Genomic DNA, 12750 nt, shown 5'->3' on the forward strand with positions numbered 1-12750 from the left:
TGTTTCTAAGATTCGGGATGAGGTCCAAGCAATAGGAATATGTTTTGCATTATTGGGTCTAACATTCATCTTCAGTGTCAGACTGTGAAATCATGTGAGGCACCAACCCATTAATTTTTGAACTTCAAAGTGGAAAAAAGCACAAAGACGAATCATAACTATGCCTTAAGGCAAAAAGGTCACACGGGACATAAAGACGACATTGACAGAGCACTGTGCAACCCGTACACATGCTGGTCTACACCATTCAGGGCTGGGATCCTTGCTCAGGCACTGGCCACAAGACCAAAACATGCATATGTCTTCTCTACTCTTGAATCAGTTCTCTGTCTTTTCTCTTCATCCTCCTTATATTTCCCAATTTTCTCTCCCCTCTGTCCTCAGTTCTGGCAGAATGATGTCTCTCCCTGTGATTGTGTAGCATGCAGGCTCCTCACCTGGCTCACTCCACTGTCTATCCACAACATTTCTGAGTGAGAAAATTGCATTGAGTCTGTTTCTGTTATTTTCAGAGAAATAAGACTTTAAAGATTTTTCTATGAGTGATTAGGTTACACTGACAATAAGACGAATTTCTGGAGTTTACTTGTTTTCTCACAAGTTAAAAAAAATATTTAAGACTCCTGAAAATGGTAAACAGTTCGAATGAAACAGGGCAACCTAAACCAAACATTACAACTATCTGTAGGGAACTCCCAGATACTCTGAGAGAAGTCTCCTGGGGTAAGGCCACCTGAACACCAAATAGAAAGAAAACAGACTTATAGTTTTATATTCTGATTTAGTCTGTAGGTTTTTTGGCAACTCTCCCTCTTCCTCTCTGTAAGGTCTAAAGGAGAATCACTTTATCACAGAACCATAGAATCATAGAAGGGTTTAAGTTGGAAGGGACCTTAAAGGTCATATAGTTCCAACCCCCTGCCACAGGCAAGGATGCCACTCATTAGATCAGTTTGTCCAGAGCTACATTCAGCCTGTACTAAAACACTTCAGGGATGGGCATCCACAACTTCTCTGAGCAACGTATTGCAGTGCCTCACCACCTTCATAGTAAAGAATTTTTTCTTAATATCTAATTAAACCTACCCTTTTTCACTTTGAAACCATTCCCCCTTGTCCTGTCACTACATACCTTTATAAAATCATGACTTTTCTGAATGCTCATTGTGCTCATTAGTGACTGAATTTTGTTTCTGCTGCTTGTTTTACTGCTGTACTTGACAGGCTCCTGTGCCTGCCATGGGGCTTGCTTGCCTTACCGTAAATTAGAGTTGAAGAGACTGTGGATGCGATGGACAATGTGCTGGGATAGTTAATTTTCTTCATAGTAGATAATATGGGGCTGTATTCTGGATTTATGCTGGAAACAGAGTTGGTAATACAATGTTTCAGTTATTGCAGAGTAGTGTTTACACAGAGCCAAGGACTTTTTTGCTCCTCACTCAACCTCCTGGTGAGGAGGCTGAGGGGGAACAAGGAATTGGAAGGAAGGGGACATGGCCAGGACAGCTGACCCCAACTGACCCAAGGGATATCCGAGACAATATGGTGTCATGCTCAGCATATAAAGCTGGGGACGAAGAAGGAGGGGGACATTCAGAGGGATGGTGTTTGTCTTCCCAAGTCATCGTTATGTGTGATGAAGTCCTGTTTCCCTGGAGGTGGCTGAACACCTGCCTGTCCATGGGAAGTGGTGAATGAATTCCTTGTTTTGTTTTATTTATGTGTACAGCTTTTGCTTTACGTATTAAACTGCCTTTATATCAACCCACAAGCTTTTACACTTTTGTTTTTCTGATTGTCTCCCCCATCCCATCATAGGGGGAGCAAGTGGCTGTGTGCGGCTCAGTTGCCAGTCGGGGTTAAACAATGACACTGAATGCTCAAGTAAGTACAAACTACAGATGGACAGACATCTCTGAAGAAATCTTTTTTTTTTTTTTTGCCTGTTACAAAAACAGCTCATATTGAACTAAACTGAGGTTTACCATTACTAAGCCTCGGCACTTAAAAGAGGACTTTGGTGCTTCTCACAACAGGAATTGGATTAAACGAACGTATTTCTCTCTTATTTTATGGCAGCTCACTTTCTAGTAATGCAAATAGTTCAAGAGCAAGTGCCTTCTTGGGAACATGGCAAAGGTTGGTACACACTGGGTTTTCTAAGCTAGGACTCAATGGAGAAAGGTAATGAAAACAGAGGGCTGCTTTAGAAAATTCTCATCAGAATTTCTTATCACTCACCTGCATCAATTGGACCAGGGAGAGCCCAGTTCTAGACTTATCAGTACAAGAGGGACATGGAGCTCTTGCAGTGAGCCCAGCATAAGGCTACAAAGGTAATTAGGGGATGGGAGCACTTCACTTATGAGGAAAGAGATCTAATGATGTCCATCTTGACATTTTATTCCTAACACCTGGATCTTCTCTGCAGGTTCCTTGACCTCACTTTGTTTAACGACAAAACTGGCTTTCAGAGAGATTTGGACTATTTCCTCCCATTTCTCAAAAACCTCTTCTGCTGTGTTGCCCCATAGGTTGATCTCATCAAAATACTGCAGGTGTTCTGGAGCTCCACCGTGTTCAAGTACAGTCTGGATCAGTCCATGGTGAATGGTAGGACTGTGTTTCCAGCCCTCAGGAAGTTGATTCCAGGTGTATTGAACACATCTGCAAGAGAAAGAAAACTGTGGCTTGTACTCTGCTGCCAAAGGGACAGAGAAAAATGCATAAACAATAATAACTGTGGCCCCACTTGTCTGCCTTTGACTCAGTTCCCACTGAAGTTCCAGCATGGCCAGCATGGCAGCACTCAGCAGTGGTGTGACTTCATTCAGGCCACGTCAGCCTCCACTCTCCACTAGGCTTTCCCACTTGCCATATGGGACTGTCAAAGGGGGAATGAGTCCTGCTGACTTGGCTCACCAGTTGATTAATCAGCTTATGGATGGGAATCAGCTTGGTGCAATATTGTTGCCAGTGCCCTGCTGTGGTAGTGACTGGCACCCGTTATTCTTCGACTCTGAGCAACCCCACAACAGAAGGGTCCTCTGAGAGACCACACAAGGCAGACATCTGTTTAATTTTCTCCATGTCCAGAGCAGCTATATCAAAAGTGATATAGAGTCCTTGAAATACCCTCTCTTGAGATAGACTATGCCAAGGTTGCATGGAACCTCTGAGCCAGTGACAATGGGGTGCTTCTGACACTCATTCACAGTTAGACTGATTTCAGCTTCCAACAGTCAGATGCTGGGATCCCTCATCACTCCAGATATACGGATGGTATCTGCCCCATCATAGCCAGATCGTATTAGGATGCACTATGCACCTGTGTCCATTACAGCCTTACATTCAGTAAGTGGTTACTGCTTCATTTGAGTTCTGCTTCTTCCTCCTCATCTTCTTGTGACAGACCTGTTTCAGACTAACTTACCTCATCCCCTTCTTGCTCCTTCACCTTCTTAGTAGGAGTTGCTTCCTTTACTAAACAAGCTGACTTTCTCACCCAGTATTTCTTCTTGTGTTTAGGGGCAACTGATGACCAGCATGGGCTGTTTCTCTGGTTCATCTGCAGTACCTATTGTGGGGGTTGGAGTTGTCACAGTACCTGTCATTTTGTCATCAGATTCAGAGACCTTCTTTTTCCCCCAAGGGTACCAAGTAGTGTTGAACACGGCTTGGTGAGCACGGGCCAGGCTCCAGCACACTGTAGTGGTTTGTGCCTCTCTGGAATTGCCAGGATGACAGCATACTTTTTGGAAATATAAGTTTTTCAGAATTCTACCCTTGTTCAGGGGTGAAGTTATAAAGCATTGGGTGTGTCCACCATCCTAGGTACTTGCCCACACTACACCACAAGTAACTATGCAGCCTTGGGGAAGATCTCAGTGTTACATACTTACATAGTTTTTTAAACTTAAACAAGAACTGAGATATATATACATGTTGGTTTGAACATCCCAAGAATATTCAAAAAGCTCAAAAGCTATTTTAACTGGCCTACAGGAGAAGAGGAAGGTGAAGGAGAAGAGGCAGGAAAGTGTCCCTACTTTTTTTCCGCGTTGGCTGGCTCTCTGAGGAGTAAAGAATGTAATTATTAGTTCCTGAGAGATGGTTCCCGAAGCAGGGAGATGGCAGCAATGCTAAGTACAAATACCAGATTAGTCTCATGACCAGTAATTTTATCATAGTATAAGCCAGTGTTACACAGTATGGGAAAATGATAACTTTAATCCAGCCCCCAGAGATGATAAACAGCACAACAGGGAACATATACAACAAGTGAGGTGTAGATAATACAACACTGAGAAAAGCACAAACACTAACAGCAAATAAATCAACTGTGTGACCAGCAACTATTAAACTAATACAATAAATGCTTATAAGAGATTTCTCTTAACATGGTCTGGTCAGATCTGTCATTACCTCAACCCTTCATGCTCCCCATTGGGCCCCAAAAAAGGATTGTCATTGTTTAACCCAGAAGACAAACACCACACACCACTGCTCCCTCACTTCCCCTTGGTGGGAAGGGGGGAGAGAACCAGAAAAAAGGTAAAACTCATGGATTGAGATAGAGCTTAATAGGACAGAACAGGAATGGAAAAATAATATAACAGAACATAAAAGAATGTACAAAATAAGTGATGCAGAATGCAATTGCTCACCTGCTGACCGGTGCCCAGACAGTCCTTGAGCACTGATCAGCCCCTCCCGGCCAACTTCCCCCAGTCTTATTGCTGGCATGATGCCATATGGTATGGGATATCCCTTTGGCAAATTTCAGGTCAGCTGTCTTGACTGTGTCTCTTCCCAGCTTCTTGCACACTTCCAAGCTCCTCGTTGCCAGGGCAGTATGAGAAGCTGAAAAGCCTTTCATTTAGTGTAAACACTGATGCTGTTTTTATATTTTAATTCATAAAAATTGATCAATTTTCTGATTGTCTTATATTCATTTACTTATTTCTGGCTTCCTAGGGGATAGGGCTGAATGGATGTGCCAGGAAGAATAAAAGAATTTTATTCCTGAAAGGAATCCCTTTTTACAAAATTTATCTTTAAAGACAAACTACCATTGTGTGGTTTTTTTGTATTGTGTTTACTAACCTAGACATAAAATTGTGTAAGAAACTTTTCCCTTCTTCTATCATATCCATTGCAGTCACACACATATGCAGGCACACACTCGAACAGGGCAATTTCTTATCAAAGGTACTTAGACAGAATCTGAATATCTCACAGTCCAGGATGTATTTATCTGCACAACCCTCTGTGAAACTACATAGTGCTATTATCTCTCTCCGTCAATGGAAGGCAGTGCCCATCCCACCAGAATACGTTGTAGGTACTAGCTTTGAGCTCTTTGTCTCTCTATTGACCCACGAGAGCATCTAAAAAGCCACCTTAAATTAGCTACCCAATTTCTGAAAGGCTAAAATTACGTGAGATGACTCCCACTCACTGTTACTTTATAAACTGTATAAACTCATATAGGAAGACTCTAATAAACTCTGATTTCCTCTGCTGTAGGTTAATGATTTTGCCACTAAATTACCTTCATTCCTTTTTTAGTCTCTGACCTTGGATAGCATCTCTGCATATTAGCACATTATAAATATTAAACATTAGCAATATCCTTTTTTTGTATTGAAAAAATCTATAGGCCTTTCAAAAGGTAACCGACAGATAATAAAATCTGGGCTAAATGAACCTATCCATACTCTGCTTTTGGTAATAGAGTAAGGCAAACCTATCTCCATAGATTCATAGGATCACAGGTTGATTCTATGTTGGAAAGGCTGTTCTACCCCAAACTGCTGACCAAAGCAGGGTCAGCTATGGTCTATGGTTCAGACAAGACTGTTCACGGATTTATGCACTTTGGTCTTGAAAACTTCTAAGAACGGAGACTTCATGGTTCTGTTCAGAAATTCTGACCAGTAACAATCACTGTCTTTTTACAGACAAATTGGCCAAGGCTGTATCAGAAACAGCACAATTAACTACTTCTCTTTGCGTAGTGATTCGTGTCCCCTGTACCCTAAGTCCTCCCTGGTCCAACAGTTCCACCTTCCCTCCCATTTCCAGAGCAGACCAGGGTGGTATGAGCTGGGCCGTGGCCAACGCAGATGTGCAGGTTGGCTCTGTGTGCTCATGGCACGTCTGGCTGCTGCCAGGCACTACCTGTAATGCCTGAGTCCTTTGCTCTGTCTCACTGAGCTCTAATTCAAATCTTTCTATTCTACTCAGCTCCCAATTTCTGCACAACCTTAGGAATATAATATCTTTCAGACCTCTAGTCTTCTCCAAATTTGGTTGAAATTGGCTAGTAATTTCAAAATTTAGGGAGAAGTCAAGACACTGATAGATAGACTGCAGGAATACATAAAGGTTCATTTCCTTAGGAAACAAGTCTGAAAATCCAATTATTGTATGATTTCTGTATAAGACTCTAGAACCTTGAAGCTGAGAAAATTTAGCAAGTAGAATCTTTTCTCAAACAAGAAGGCATTTAAACTTTTTGGAACTAAAATGACATAATTTCCATCACAACTTTTTCTCTCAGTGGCATAGAAGTTACATCAGTTTTTACTGTTACGTAAAGACATTAATCCTATTTAAAATACCTGTAGGCTTTTTAATCCAGCATCCCCAGTGTGATTACAGTAATTAAGAATGCCATATAATGCTCCAATGAGCAAAGTATGATTTGTGGGTGTTACAACCGGGGTGTAACAGTGGGGAAAGGTAATATCTTTTATGAGACTAACTGATACTGTTGGGGGCTAAATCGAAGCTTTCAGACACACAATTTTTTTCCCTTCTTTTTTTTTTTTTTTCAGATTTTTCACGTAGTTTAACAGTGACTGTGTGCTTCACACCTTTCTGAAATAATACCCATGTCTTTCCTAATGCTCAGAACCACTTTGCTTAAAGATAGGAAAGACATGTTGAAAGCAATGTAGCATTAAATGGTAGAAATACTAGAAGGAAAAGGATAAAATATTTACAGTTCTCTGTTCTCTAGGTTTCAGAATGATCTAAGGATGCAAAGATCACTGCTGTGGACAATATGAAATTGCAGACAATATATAATAAGGTCGAGTTAGAAATTACAGGTCTATTGAAGATATCTCATCTGTTTAAAAAGAAGTCACATATTTTCCAGGTGGGTTGGGCAGAAGAACTAGTTTGCCTTTACTGTAAATTGAAAAGGAGAGGGAGAAGTTTAAAGAAAACTTAAAAGAGAACCTAAAGAGAAAAAGAGAGCTGCTCTGTTAGAATTATGATGATCACAAATATCTAATCAATAGAAAATACTTTGATTATTTTCAAATGTAGTGTTGCAAGTTTAATTCCTGTGTTCCACATTTCTAAGGAATCAAAAACTACCTTAACTTAAATTTTCAATAACATTCTTGAACCCAAAAGTAAAATTAAAATATAAGTAAAAACTAAAAGAAAACACTAATTTAATTTTTAATAAAAATTAGAAATTAACAAATAAAACAGTAACAAGTCTTTTTTACATTTTCAAGTAAAATATATATTGTTTTTAGATACTGGTAGTCAGTCCTAGGGTTTCACTAGGAGGAAGTCACTATTTCTGGATGATTTGATGACTGACTCATCTGTTCTTATGAACTCATGACCCATTTTGAGAACGTATGGTGGCCTAAGGAAAGAGTGGAGGTGTCATGAAGGACAAAGAAGGCAAACGATTGGGTGGAAGACACAAATGGGATCCCCTTTTTGATGTCCATGACAACTAGAGAAGTTCACAGAAATATGATGTCAGTTCTCAGCAGGAGCTGAAAATTACCGACTCATAAAGCCATCTGCTGAGCTGCTCCTGTGTTTGTTCTGCAGTCAGTGAGCTTGGACCACCATCCTGATGTTTCCTAATGCTCACAATACTCTTGCCTCCTCCACTGTGCAACAACCTAGAACTCCTGGAATGGACTATTTGCTCCTCTTTCTGACAGATAGTGACTTGTAGGTCTATGCCCTGTCTTTGCACAACAAATGTTAAGTAAAGGTCAATACAGATGTCTAATTGTGGTTTCTCTCATTAGGCTGGAAGTAGCCATTTTATGGACGAGGTATGACTCTGTGGAGCAAACAATGGACCTGGTTTATGGTATGGGCTTTGGTGGCAGTAGCTCCCCCAGTTAGGACTGGCTGTTTGGGTCTTTTCTCTTTCTCATGTTGCAGTCCAGCCTCTCCTCTCCCTTACTCCAATCTGTGCTGCCTCACTCCCCAAGCAATCATCACAGAACGCAGAGATATAATCTAAAACCTGAGGCTTTGATACGCTGCTATAAGCCACAGGCTACAAACCCAAACTAGCTCCAGGCCCAGAAGTGCCAGGTCTGGGGCAGCTGCTAGCTCTGCCTTTAATAGTGAAACTTGAAGAATATCCTAACTGCAGTATCTAAATGCAACCTAAATACAGAACTTTATCCTGATACACCTACTCACTCATGGTTAGCAACAGGATTTTGAACTTGGCAAAGGTAGCTAAATCATTTTCTCACTTCTGAAAAATTTATCCTAAATCACAGGCCTTTTTCTCTGAAAGATATTGCTAGAAGTGCCAACTCCAAGCAGAGTTGAGGGGAGTAAGCAGGTTGTTAGTATCTGGCAAGAGAGGTGCCTGTCTGTCTCTTTTGTTGTGAAGAGTTTGTGACATGGTGTTATATGAAGTCTCATTTTACAGTGTGTCAGCTGTGGAGGGTTGACACTGGCAGGATTCCAGGTACCCAACAAGCTGCTCTGCCACTTCTGTCCTCAGCTGGACAGGAAAGAGTAAGTAGAAGAAAAGGCTCATGGGTTGAGATAAGGACAGGGAGAGATCCCTAAGCAATTACAGCCGTGGGCTTCCTGGAGGGTCATATCCTCCTCTGGGCATCCACCTACTCCAGCTGTGGGGTCCTCCACAGGCTGGAGCTGGATCACTGCTCCACTATGGACCTCCATGGGCTGCAGGTGGATCTCTACACCCCCGTGGTCCTCCATGGGCTACAGGGACACAGCTGCCTCACCATGGTCTGCACTATAGGCTGCAGGGGGATCTCAGCTCTATGCACCTCCTGCCCTTCCTTCTTCGCTACTGACTTGTTCCTCTTACGCATTCTCACTCCTCTCTCTGGCTGCAATTGCACACTTTTTCCCCCCTTTTTAAGTACATTATTCCAGAGGCATTACCACTGTCACTGATGGGTTTAGCCTTGGCCAGCAGCAGGTCTGTCCTGGAACCAGTGGACATGGGAGAATCTCCTGGCAGCTTCTCACAGCAAACACCCCTGAGCCCCCCCGCTACCAAAATCTGGCCATGCAAACCCAATACATCACCAAATGGTTTGGATTTTACCATGAGAAAGAGGTCAGTCTATGTCCCGTAGAAATTGCCTGGTAAGGTCTCTTATTACAAAAATAAGGGGTCTGCTCTGAAAGATCCCTTCATCTAGACGTTTGGTAGTTAGTTTTTGTACCAAGTAGCCATTTCTTTTCTTGAATTGGTGTTGTGTTTCATGGTGCCTTTCCACTTCATTCTATATAATTTTCTTCCTCACTAGTGTTTATTTCCCACTTGTACTCCTATTTTTGTTATACAACTTGAAGCATAAAGCAGCCTCTATTTTGCATTTCACCCATGTTATATACTTATTTCCTTACACTAAGAAGCAACAAGGTCTTTCCATTCTTGTAGGTGAAATCGAAAAAAGTTGAACACTAAAAGTTTTATGGGAATGTGCCCAGTAACATAACATCTTCACATCATACCCTGTAAGTAAAACTCCCACTAAACTGCAAGCTAGGGGACTGACATGTATAATATAGGACATAAGAGTTATGCTGAGAGGGTATAGATATCCTCTTCAATCACTCACTTCCAGAATGCAACTCAAATGTGCTTCGGGTTAGAAGGGACTCTGCCCGTCAATTGCATCCTTGCACTCCAGAGGGTCTATGCATCCCCACTTAGGCTATACTGGCTCCTTTCACTATGCTCCTTAAATTTTGCTTTTTCTTCCTTTGATATTTTTCCCATAGAGCACAAGATTTTCCAGGGGATTTTCAATTTCATGTACTTTAGTCATACTCAAAACACAAGGCAGGAGAATTTCAGGGTCATCGTCAAGGGCTTGGTACCCAACTCCCATGAGAAATCAGTAGGAACAGGAATATTACTGCACTTCCTTATTATGTGTTTGAACTTTGAGAATTTTTTCTTCTCTCTTGGTCTTCATAGCTCTATTGAAACTTACCCAGTACATAGTGAAGTTCAAAGATCTTTTTCTTGGAACCTGAAGACCATCGAGACAGTGTCTAATTATCATTGCACTGAGAGAAAATTGGCAGGATATATTCCAAACTCTTTAAATATCCAGCCATAATATTTGACCTGCTGACTCTCTGTGCAAATGGATTTGACAGTCTAAGCTAACCTTTAAAAAAAGAGAAATTTTCATGTCTTTTAAACTTGCCATTCTTTTAATTTAATTGACTGACCCTGTTCTCATATTAGGGGATACACTACAAACCTGTCTCCCAAGAGAACCTGCAACTCTTTCTGACATTTCAGTCACAGGCTGTCAGACTCCACCAGGAATATGAAAATAGTGGTGATGTGCCTTCACACTGAACCTGGCAATTGCTTTTCTTGAGACCTGTAACACATCAAACAAATTATTTTCCATAATAAGTGTGAGATTTTTTTGTCATCATCGATGACAGTGTAACCAGACACCAATAACAGGAAGTAATGTATAGAAAGATTTTGTGCAGACAACAAATTCCTGGTATTTTTATGGCCTGGGTAGAAATTTAGCTGATGCTCCCCACTGAAGTGTTGCTCATAAGTCAGGATTTTCTAGTGCACTGGCCCAAAATGTTCTAATAGAAGAAAGATAATTAAACTCTCAAACAGTTTATTGCCTACTGCTCTGAAATATGACCCTAATATACAGCAAACAAGAACCTGGCAATAAAGAAGTGTGAATTTAATACTCAAGGATAAAAGGAAAAAAAAAAAGACAAACTAAATTTAATGTGATATTATAGTGTCAGTTTAGCTTGGGAAATTTGGGTGGCATTTTTGAGTTATTCTGGCCACTTTCAGTCATACAGACATATATGGTCAGATAATTCCTTGGTACCCTCTGTGTTGTCCAAAATATTTGGCTAGTGATAAAAAATCTACTTCAAGAAATGATGTCAGGAAACAAGTAACATCTAATAAGAAGAAAGGCATTTTCAAGCAGGGTTTTTTATAACCCTACTGCCAGGAATGGACTCTTTTGGTTCCTCCCCTCTGCCCTACACTGAAGGATTTATATTATTTATTTTCTTAAACTAAAAGTTCAAGACCATTAAGGAACTGCAGTTCATCTTTAAGATGAATTACAAACCAGCTGTGCAGTATTTCACATTAATGATCCCGTGCCTACTGAACAGCATGCAGAGAAGCAGGATACTAGTTCTCTCTTTGCTAAACACAGCAAAATAGTGCAATCTAGAATCCAATTAGCATTGATAGAAATGTACAGTGATTCCAGGTGTCTAAACTATAAACCACAAAGAACTTAATCAAGAAATTTAAACCTTTCCAGACTGCAGCTGAGTTCTACACAAATCGCAACTTAGAAGGCTTACCAGTCAGAGTTCAGTTACAGGTCTGCTGTAAACAGTTGCCTAATGAAATAGTGAACATTTAAAACTCCTGCTACTTGAGTTTTACAGGAGACCACATCTATCACTAGGTAGTTATGTTTTCCAGGAAAAGATATCTGCTATGATAGGAATTATTTCAGCCTTTAATGAATTTCTTATTTGAATTATTAATGTGCAGCCAGTGTGGATCGTAGCATCATGTGTAACAGACGAAATATGGCTTTTAAATGATCAGTGGTTAACAAATAGCTTTTAGGCTGAATGATGAGAGCTAAGGAAAGTATTGTGTCTTGCCCTGTGTCTAGTAGGAGGTGGGATGAAATAGGCTGAAGAGCATATCCTCGTGCCAGGCACAGAACTTTGGCTGCTAAAGCAAGATGATACTGACCAGGGACTGGAGAAATGCCTTTACAGTGTGATCATAGTGATGTTAAGATCAGAATTACATTTTTATCTTGTTTTGTTTCCAATTAAAAGTGGCTAAGAACCTCCACAAAATGTTAAGATAAAGTGAAAGAAGTCTCTTACTTTTTTTAAAAAATGTAGACAAGGAAAAAGAAAGCTACCCTGGTTTTCTATTCCTTCTGAGCTGAACTATTATGTTTAACAGGAAATGCATCTGTAAAGCATCGAGCAATTCTTTGTTGTGCATATGTGGTTAGAAGGTCATATAACAATACTGAGTCTGTAGGTCATTCAAAAGAATGAATACAAGGAGGTAACTCCTGTGGATATGTCTGTCCATGAGGGAATATAAGGAGGGGAAAGCAGGTTTCCTGTTAAGTACCCCTTATCCTTGTACTTCTGTTTCTTGAAGTTCACTGGGAACTGAGCTGCAACCATCTGCCAAGAATAACAGCATGACTCTCAGACAACTATTTCTTTTAAGGGCAATAAAAGACAAAGATTTTTGTCTTTTAGACAAGACTCTAATAAAAGACTCTTGATTTTGCAACACAATTGCTTATTAGTACTTCTAGCATATATAACAGGCCAGGCAGTTAACCAGACATTTGACTTCCCTATTATTAACATCAGCTTCTTCCTGCTTCAAATCCTTTTTGGCCCTCT

This window comes from Pipra filicauda, unplaced genomic scaffold (assembly GCF_003945595.2).
Source record: "Pipra filicauda isolate LSUMZ 115617 unplaced genomic scaffold, ASM394559v2 scaffold34_size3990699_pilon, whole genome shotgun sequence".
In the NCBI taxonomy this organism is placed as follows: domain Eukaryota; kingdom Metazoa; phylum Chordata; class Aves; order Passeriformes; family Pipridae; genus Pipra; species Pipra filicauda.